The sequence below is a fragment of the Pagrus pagrus genome, assembly GCF_965226575.1.
Source record: "Pagrus pagrus genome assembly, chromosome: 24".
NCBI lineage: Eukaryota > Metazoa > Chordata > Actinopteri > Spariformes > Sparidae > Pagrus > Pagrus pagrus.
Window position 1 is genome coordinate 18,242,368 of NC_140206.1, and position 10,713 is coordinate 18,253,080.

Below are 10,713 nucleotides of genomic sequence, written 5' to 3' on the forward strand. Positions count from 1 at the left end.
GGAATTCAAGTCTGTTGTGGATTTCCCCCCACGTGTTTTCCATTGCTTCAGTCAATGCTCATACGTATGCACGTGTCTTCCTCTCGGCATGTGTGCTGGAATCCCAGATTTCGTTGTGGGGTCCTCCAGGCTCCACACAGACAGCTGAATGGTATTTCCACACTGCTCCCAGGCACTTGTTACAGAAGGGAACCCCATTTAATGGGATACACCTCTTAATAGAGGAGGTTGGTCATTCCCTGTGGTTTTACTGAGTGTGGAGTCCACATTCTGGGGTTTCTCACCAGCAACTGATCTGATGGAAGTTTGTTTATATATTGTACAATCACAGGGTAATCTGTTCAGATGGTTGCACGTGAGGAAACAGCTTCAGGTCATAATTCAGTAGGAAATTACGAGTAAGTTGTCCAAGGTTCTTTGGTTGAAAGAAATTGTTTTGCTCAAACATCAGTTTATTTCCACCTTAAATGTCAGTTAAGTATTTCCACACTGTAAAAAAAATAGTCCCGCATTGAAAATGTTACCAGGTTATCTATATACGTCATTTTTTGTCCCTGATCACAGTGGCGGCAAACAATACAGGATAGATCTGATGTGCATCTCCCCCAGCCACTTCCTCCAGCTGCTCCTGGTGAATCCTGAGGTGTTCACCGGTCAGATGGGATATGTACTCCCTCCAGCTCTGCCCCGGGGTCTTCTCCCCACTGGACGTGCCCTGAATACCTGCACAGAGAGGTGTTCTGATCAGATGCCTCAACCACCTCAACAAGATCCTTTCACTCCAAATGAGAGGTTGGTCTGTCACAGGCTGCTTCTGGATATCTAAGCTCTTCACCCTGTCTTTAAAGATGAGCCCCCGAACCCAACTGAATACCTCCAGTCTTTCTGCTCCAGTCACTTCTCAATGCAAGCAGTCGTTCTGTAGGTGAGGCCTGGACATGTTGATGGACACATAAGAGAACCACTTTCATTCTAAGGTCGGTCATAATCTTCACAAACTAGGGATGTTAATGATTAATTCACTGTTAAGACTTTTAAATGTATTAAAAATTGATTTACCGACAACCAGAAATGGGCACAAATGCATCATTTTCCAAATTACCAATATGTAACTCTGATTTTGCATCAGTCAAATAAATCAAATCAGTAGTTAACTTATTTTAATTTATTATGGGAAAAAAAAAACATATTTCATGTATTATTAATGATTGACAGACAACCGTTTGTTAAGGCAGCTGGCTAAGAAACTGCGAAAAATGTTCATCCCCTTCACAAACCAGGTCTTTCAAAATGACATTTCTACACTACTAATTTGCAACAGTGAATGCACTTAATGCCACACAGATTCTTCTTATCCACATAGTGAGAAAACATTTAAATAAACATTTCAGCAAAGTTCAACATATTATTAAAGTATCTGAAAAGTTCTGTCTCATTTGTTTTCCCTCAGCATCCTCCTCTGCCAAATAAAGCTGGATTAACCCATAATTAAAATACATTTAAATGAAAACCTTTCCAAGTTTCACTTCTATTAATTGCATAGGTATCTCTTGGTATAACACAAATACATCTCAAATCTACTACCAGTTGCCAGTTTATTAAAGCTGGGGTTGGTAATATTATAGAAATCAGCACCAGAAAGTCTTGAAAGTATCCAATGGAAAAACCCCACCTCCTTCCTCTAGGCCTCCCTCCAAAACACATCAAAATGCACTGCCTGATGATCTGACTCTCTTAAATGACACAATTATATAAACACAAAAGTACCTCAGTCTGAAAAGACAACCTGGAATGACTGTAGGTATGTGCTTTGTGCTAAGTGGGTTAACCGCTGAATGAGGCTGCTGCTGAGCTGAGCACAGCAGCTCTGCTCTCTGGCTCTGGTGTTGTGTGTTTTGTGCTCCTGGGTTAGCTTTGAACGACAGGCCCAGGCTCACTGTCATCGCTAACCGTATCCAACTAGAGCAAAAGAGGCCTATCATCATTATAATGAACGTTAACAACAAACATGGCTATTGTAAGTACTCACCACTGTCAAGCTTGCATGTTAGTATTGGGAAATGTTGGCTGCACTTTCTCTGCCATTCTGGTGTGGCTAGCTTATTGATAGCTTTACCAATATAGTATCTACGTGGCCTTGTGGAAGTCTCCAGTCATGCGCAATGAGTACACGTGCAGAGTGTGTGCAGGCAGGTAGGTAAGTAGGTGGACGTCTCAGTCATGTCATGAAACAATTGGATGAGCTAGTTAGAGGCCTGCGATGGCCACAGATGCTGGATGTCTTCTTTTAATTGTCAGAACATCTGATTTATTAATTGTCGTCAGGATGATTTTCTACTAATATAACAGTCCTGAAATAAATCCTACCATCATGAAGGTTAGAATATTTATACTGACACTATTTTAAAGAGGTGTTGATTCCACTTTTTGATCATTTTAGAGGATGAGGTTTGTGTTTCTGTTGAACTGTATTGCATTATACTGAGAGGTGTTTCTGTTATTTAGCCTACCCTCATTCATATACAGTAAATGAGGTGGCTGAGTAAAAGTCCAGATTTCAATCGCATCCAGAATTTGTGGCAGGACATGAAAAAGGCTCCTCACTCATAATCCCCATGTAACCTGACAGAGCTGCTTTGCAAAGAAAAGGGGAAAAAACCCAATGTCCAGATGTGCAAAGCTGATAAAGACCTATCCACACAGACTCCAGGCTGCAGCCGCTGCCAGAACAGCATTACTATCTTTACTGACTTAGAGGGGACGAATTCTTCTGCAAACAAATATTTTATATTTGTTATTAATTTAGTTCACTTTACAGAGATCTGTTTTCATTTTGACATTAAAGGGTCTTTTTCTGTTGATCGATGTCAAAAAAGCAACATTAAGGAAGTCTTTCCCCTCTGGAGAGATGGCCCTCCTCAAAACTAATTTTGAAATTGGTGCCACATGACCAGAGAAAACAAAAAATGGCTGTGGTATTCCCTGTTGCTTAAAAGGTAGAAACCAACAAGAACCAGAATGCACTGCGCCACACCAGACCAATAAACACTGCTGGTGATGAGTGACGTACTGAAGGTCAGGCAGTGCTTGGTTGAGGCCATATAGTCCATTTTGAAACAGGTAACAGTAAGGCGACCAGCTGGTAACAAACAATATAGTATTACATAGAATGATGGAGAGAAATGGACAGTGAACAGGACTGTGATTCACATTTTCTCAGCACTGTCACAGTTTGACTGTAGTTTTGTACAGGAACAGTGCGGTTCACAAACTTCCTCTGTCGCAGCTAAACAGTAGACTAAAATATGTTTCTGACAACATTTAAGCAGAAATGGGCAGTGCAGCAACAGAATCTGGTTTATGATTATGTTCGCTGCCTAGTTTAGACTGACTGATCGAAGCTTGGTGAAACACCCCTCGCTCGATCCAAGAGAGAGAGAGAGCTGCCGACTGTTCTCTGTCCTCAGATGTGAGCGCACAACAATGAGGAACAACAATCTGATACAACAGCCCTAAAGTCCACCAGGGAGGGAGGGATGTTCATCATTGTTAAAGAGGACATATGATATAAAATATGATTTCCTTCTTGTGTTACATTACTCGACTTATGAAGTGAGCTTGTTAAGATGTGGACCAAGATCGGCTTCCAAACTCTTTGTGATGTCACAAATCATGCCTCATAGACACGCCTCTTAGAATCAGATCTTCAGCGAGCGTTTTTGAGCAACGAATGTGGAAACAGCCTTCTACAGTCAAACTCTTGCACATCCATCATTCTACACAATGAAGCTCAAACATTCAACTGTAGGCAAAATATGATAAACATATTTTGACAGGAGGGGGCCTTTAAAATGATTCCTTCTCATTGAGCATTGTTCTGATGAAAAGACATTTAAAAAGCGTCACCGTTCAAAAGACGCTCACAACTGGTTCAAAAGTGACAGTTTTTTCACTGATTATTTGGAAATGTTAATTAAATGTTCTCATTTAGACCATATTTCACTGGGATTAATAATACTGGCTTTGAACTGAACATTTTAAATGTGGTTTCTTTTACCCCTAAATTCAACCAGATCCATGTTCGATCCATCTCCACTCTGTTTCAAGATGATGATACACTCTTATATACACATTATGAATGGTAAGTTGTTTTTAAAGCAACGATATATATGAGTAGAACATTTCTCAAGAAACAAGTGCCTGATGCTTGGTGTGTATTCACATCAGCACTAAGTATTATTTCATGAAATCTCACTATACTTATTAGTATTTCATTCAGTCAATCAGAAGCTTGTAGTACTTTATTTCCCATCCTTCTCTCTTGAAGTTTACTGAGTTAAGAAGTCAATATCATGGTCAAATACAATTTAGGGTTAAGGTTAAGTTAGGGTTAGGGTTGGGCTTTTGGGTTAGGGTTAGAGTAAATCTAGATATCAGTAAAATCAAATACCTGCATGTTTTTTTAGGATTTCATTCCTTTTCTCCCTTTCATGAAGCTTTGCCTTTGTTCATGCAGGACACTGATACACTTGCAATTGCTACAATTGCTCTACACTGGATACACCCCAGCTGTAATCAGCTGACAGCCGGCCGATTGGATCATTGTTACCAATCAGTCACAAACCAAGCAGAAACATGACTCCCTCCTCATTCTAACCCCTCTTACTCAAATGCTGCCACACACTGCTGCAGCTGGCGAGCTTGTCGCCACCACCCCATCATCCAGCTTTCTAGTTTAGAGTCAAATTTTTAAAAAAATGCATTTATTGACTTGTTTGACTTCCTTTTGCATACCCCCCATAGTAGTATCAGCAGTAGTAGCCAGGTAGTAGCAGTAGTAATAGGAAAAGCTGTATCAGTAGTTGTATTAGTAGTCATACTACCAGTAGGACTACGCTGTATCATTGAGCTCATTCATTAGAAAAATACCTCTCAACCTTCTGCATGGAAGATCTTCTATTTGATCACATGTCACACAGTGCTGAAACTGGTACTCTGCATTCAACCCATCCTGCTGGAGCAGTGAGCAGCTATAGCACCTGGAGACCGGATCCGGATTGCAGCCAGTGCCTTGGTTCAGAGCACTGGCTGGAGAATTAACCTAGTGTGCATGTTTTGATAGTGGGGGACACCTGGCTGCTTTCCCCCGCAGTTTTTGGCTCAATATTAACATTGGAGCTTATGAGGGGGTTTGTGGTGCTCTTGTCGCTTGAAAGCGTGTACAGCCAAAAGTGTGAGTCGATTTAATTCCATAGTTACATGCTTGTGTCAAACATAAAATCTCCTACTAGTTTGACTATTACTTATGTGCGTGCAGTGAAAGTTGTGGGATCATAATCAAGATTAAGAAAACGATGATGACACCAGCGCATTATAATGGACCTTCTGCACTCAACACCCATTCTAAAATCTGAAACAGTCTGTATTCAGTAGTCTAAGACCTTTTATACTCAAATGAACATTTGTGTTTTCACTTATATCCATGTGTTAATGAAAAGTTTAACATTGCTTCAATACACAGCGTGACCCTTACATTGACTTTCTACAACTTCTGCAAGTGTGGCTGGAACTGTATCTCGTTTACATACTGAATAATGTACAATAGCCTTCAGATCCTTAATTTCTTTCACAAGTGACAAGCCCAGCCGTCAGCTCACGAGGCGTGCAGGCTGAGAGCTGCGGCCCACACAAAGGAGAACGCATCTATCTCTATTTCTGCTGATCTTTACCTGTGACGGGAAAATGTGGTGAATTTGCATATGTTCTGCTCAATAGATAATCCATTATTAAACTGTAGGTGAAATGACTTGTCTTTCATAAATGATAAGCCTCACCACTTGTAATTCAAATTCATCATATGAGTAAGAGAGATATGAAAATGTCACTCAATTTCATTATTTGTCTTTTAATAATGCCCTTTAAAAAGCAACACACACGCAATGGTGGCCAAAGTGAATGTTTCTTGTTCTCCACAGTGCTCTACTGCCATCTTGTGTCAGTAAGTGGCACTGAGCCTAACAGGTTTAAATTGACCTCACATAGTGCTAGTGACATTATAGCCTATTATATTATTTAATTCCATTTAAAGAATGGAGATCCAACACTTTGATTTACATGACAGGAGTGTAACAGCAATGAAAGGCTTAAAGAATACAGCTTGAACAGTCGAAATCTGTGATCACATGGTCCGAGGGTGAAGTGAAGAGGCTCAGTTGCAGAGGTCGGTGCTGCAGCATGTTGCAAACGCGCCTGGTGTTTTCATGAAGCCCTGACACACCGCCATGTTCATGCACTGACGGAAGGAGTTGCCTAGAGGAAGACAAAAGGGATCTAATTAAACTCAGGTGTCACTGTTACGTACACATTATGATGTATATCATATTTTGTTTTGTCCACTGTTTTAACCACATACAGTAGTACCAGGGCTGGATTAAAGGACAGGTTCACATTTTTTTAAGTCTGTATTAAAACAATAATCAGGTGCTTACATGAACATTTAAACAGTTCTTTCTTGCTGTAATCATTCCTCTTGTTTATACTGATCCCTTCATAATGTACTCCTGAACATTTACTTGACCAGTTTCTCTGAAGTTAATTTCAGCAGTCTGAAGCCTCACCTGATGTTTTAAGTCTTTAAGTCTTTAAGACTTAAAACATTGTGATCTTGCATTCTGTGACTTACTTACATCCATAAATTAAGAGAGCAATGAAAACATCAAAAGAAAAGTGCATTTATCTTTCTGGTGGCACACCCCAGCCTCCACAGGAAACTTACTCAGCGCGCCTGTTAAAATGACAGCACCACACGCATTAGCTGATCCTGAACATGTCTGGGTGCTGGTCGGGTTGCAGAGGCTGCTCCCCTCTGAGAAACAGTAGTTACACTTCAGTGCCTCACCTAGGAACACACACACACACACACACACACACACACACACACACACACACACACACACATATTACCACATATGAAATCATTCACAAATATCATCACAGAGTAAGTAATGTAACTGAACACATCTGAATACAGTGAATGCAGCAGAGTAGGCTGGTCCATAGAGGTTGCTCTTTCTCTGTTTTTAAGAGGCAAGATGGATATCCAAACAAACCTCAATGAGTAAATGTTTAAAATAAACTTTTACTAAATCTACAAAATTCTGATTAAAATGCTTAATCTAATGTAGGCGACTTTTTTTTTATGCTAATCTGTTATTGGCAAAAACACATTAACTGCTCCTCCCTACCCAATAAACAAGAGTGCAATATTCATTTTGCATGGGTGCTATTATACTTCCAAATTTTTCCTTCAGTTCTCAGGAAAGTAACTGATTCATTACAATGTGCAAATTGTGAACGACTTTTAAACACATCACTAAAAAATTGTATTTTAGCCCAAATGTTATTTCCCAACATTTATGTTTCTTTTAACTTTAACCAAATAAATATGCTTTAGCCAACACAGTTAGCTTGTTGTAGCAGCCCAGAGGAACTAAAGCTAATGGCGATCACTGGATTTAAACTTGGGGGCGTGGCAGCAGCAGGACACCGCTGGGGAAGTTTAGCTCACATGTCGGGGCAGGAACTACAAGTAGACTAGCCGGTAAGAAAATAACCATGATGATGTATAACTTTATCATGATGCTACACTAAAACAGTGAAATAGCCCTTTTACTTACAGTAATAAGTTCATCTGTGTGTTTGATTTTTTTAACAGCCAATACAGTATTTCAGGCATGTTTCCACCTACACGAAAGTAAAACTTAGAGGGAAACAGTGAACAGTTGTACTGTATATAGTATTTCCTGTACACAGAAATCAGAATAAAAATATTGGTAATTATGGAATGGAGTGATATACATGTCACTATATGTTGTCCCATAATACCCCAAAAATTACATTTATTGTCTGCTTGCTTTCTAATTATAACCATAACTCAGACTACTTTGACTATTATTATCCGCTGTTTATTTTATACTCATATGTATATATACTATAGACTTATTGTATTCACTATGCAATCAAATGAAGCTCTTGGCATCTGACTTGAGCAGAATATTACTAGGCACAGTCCTAGTTCTACTGTTAGTTTAGTTTCTAGTTAAGACTTAATTTATCTGTTAGTCTATATCCTTATCAACCTGTGGGTCAGTCTTACTTTGTTTAGTATTAATGTATTGTATTGCATATGAAAAGAATAAAAACACACATACCTGGACACAAGGTCAGCATGAGTAGGACGGCACACACTGCAGCTCTCATTTTCTAAACTGTATTTTGATCTTTCTGTTAAAATATAAAAAACAATGATTAAAAAAGCTGTGCAAGTGGTCTAATATGATCAATATTTATGTTTTTTGTTAGCTGGAAACACATTGCCTCAGCGAGCTGTACAATCTGTGATGTGTCACATTTTGGTAAAACTGTCAAAATATATTATGACAAATCCACCATACACCATCCTGCTGCCAGTAATACTCAATAGACCACCAAATGTGGATAAATGTCCCACTAAAAGTCCTTGGCAAATGAATTATTGACTATTGATAAGACAGGAATCAGGATATGCAACGTGTCAAAAACATTATGTTTGGCTGAAAATCCTCCCTGACCTCCTCTATAGTGCACTGCAGTGCTACAAGACAACTTTACTATGCTGATTATTCACAAGACCGCAAGAGGTCATTAGAATAGTTTTCTTTGAACAGCGAACACATGTTTTTATTTTCTGGTCAGGACAGTCTGGAATGGACAAGGGAGAAGTCAAAGTGTTGAAGGTGAGTCCTTTAAACTGTCCGCATTGGAATCCATTGTGACCATGTATGCTGATCTCCAGGATATCATGTTACCAGTTAATGTTTCAGCAAACACAGTGACATCCAAGACTGACATTTGTACCAAATCACATCATATGCTTATTAACCACTTGTGGCAGCTGGCTGTAGAGGGGATGGTGGTGGTATTACAAGCCAACAAGGCTGTCAAAGGGACGTCCGCAGTCACACAGCTGGATATTATTAAAGATACCTGGAGACATTACCAGCTGTGTTTGTGGCGACCCAAACTGGCTATCTTTCACGCGAAGTCAGACCATCTCCATCCGTGAGCATGGCAACCAAAACAGGTATTTTAAGCCAAACCTTTTCCTAACCCTGACCAAGTGTTTTTTGTGCCTAAACCTAACTAGAGCATAAGCACAGCGCTGCGTGACGGAAGAGAAAGAGTAAATTCAACATAAAGAAACGTCCAGTTTTAACTGATCTGTGGTTTTGAGGAAACCATCATAAATTCGAGCATCCTACAACCTTTGTATACTAGTAAGGAAGAAACCATCAGGTTTTAACAGTCCCCTTCAAACCCCTTTTATCAGCATAAAACAGACATACAGAATGTGAATGAATCTAACAAAGAGACCCAGAATGAAGTGAGAGAGAAGAAGCAGCGGCAGAGGCCTTGAGCTATCAGGGTTGATCAACCCTTATGATGTCAGTGTTCTCAGCACACTTGCATAGAAAGACCTTTTCCACATGGATGTTACAGATCACATATCAGGCATGTCAGGCAAGACAGCCTTTGTAAAGAAAGTAAGATTTACAAAACAGCCATAGCATCACAAAGTATGCATCTGAAACAATGATCTACATGTATAATCCAGTTCCTGGAAGAGGAGAGCATTAGCCTCAGTGAACCCTGAATAAATAAAGGTTAAAAAAACATATAATAGGAATTTGTTCTTACCTTGTGCTCAAGTGTGATTCTGAAATTTGTGTCCCTTTCTTCACCAGCAAACTTCTGCTTTTACACTCTTTGTTTTAAAGCGGTTGTGCAATCAATCACAAGGACCTGCTTTTCTGACAGGCTGTGGTTGGTCGGGACTGACTGCAACATCACGGACTTTCCAGCTGTGTTGCAAAAGAGGAATCTACAAGGATAATAATAATCACTGATTGGCTGATCGCTGACAGAGTCTTTGTCTATTCTATCCAAAAAGTGCCTGTTTATTTAAATAGCTGATTTGAAGTGATTATATGTGGTGTGTATCTATAGTTTTTATGGTATGATAAAAAAACTCTTTTTTAGCATTGTGTCATCATGTATAAATAAAACCAAACAGACTACTAAACTGTCTGATTCCATGAAATCAGATTGTCTATTCCAGTGGTCTTCATCGCTTTTAAAAGTAAGAAAAACTGAAGAAATGAACATGAATAAATTCATTTTTGGAACTGTGAATTTAAATTATGACCGTGAGCTAGGTAAGGGATAATGTATAGTTCAGAGGTTGTTATGGAGGTTGTATGTATGGAACCCCGGACACGAAGCTTCGTGTCGGGGGTTCCATACAACCTGTCGGGGTTTATTTCTCCATAACAACCTCCGAACTATACATTATCCCTTACTTAATCTGCACTGAACTTTGAACTAGTTCTTGTGAAGTATGAACGTGCACCACACTGTTTCTCTATCCACTAGCTCAGAGTCTCCTTATCTGTATGATTTCTTTAGGTTTTACCTAAACTGCTATGAATTCATGCAGACTGTGGACATTATCAGAGCTGGATTGCAAAATGGGAAAAACAGACTTTCAAGGTGTGCATGAGTATGGCTCTTTAATTATAACCTTTGGTGTTTCAATTGATATTATGCTTACAAACTGCATGTTCAGAGATACATTTACATCAGAGGTGGAGGCTTTGGAGGGTTACAAATAAGACC

At 39.5% G+C, this 10,713-nt stretch overlaps 1 long non-coding RNA gene across 1 annotated transcript; it reads right to left on the minus strand.

Moving 5' to 3' along the window:
• Nucleotides 1-6,798: 6,798 nt before the first annotated feature.
• On the minus strand, nt 6,799-9,836 carry LOC311253252. Its single transcript, XR_014621655.1, has 3 exons — nt 9,736-9,836; nt 8,211-8,283; nt 6,799-6,898 (listed from the first exon to the last, which is right to left on the minus strand). It is a non-coding gene; the product is annotated as an uncharacterized lncRNA (long non-coding RNA).
• Nucleotides 9,837-10,713: the final 877 nt, after the last annotated feature.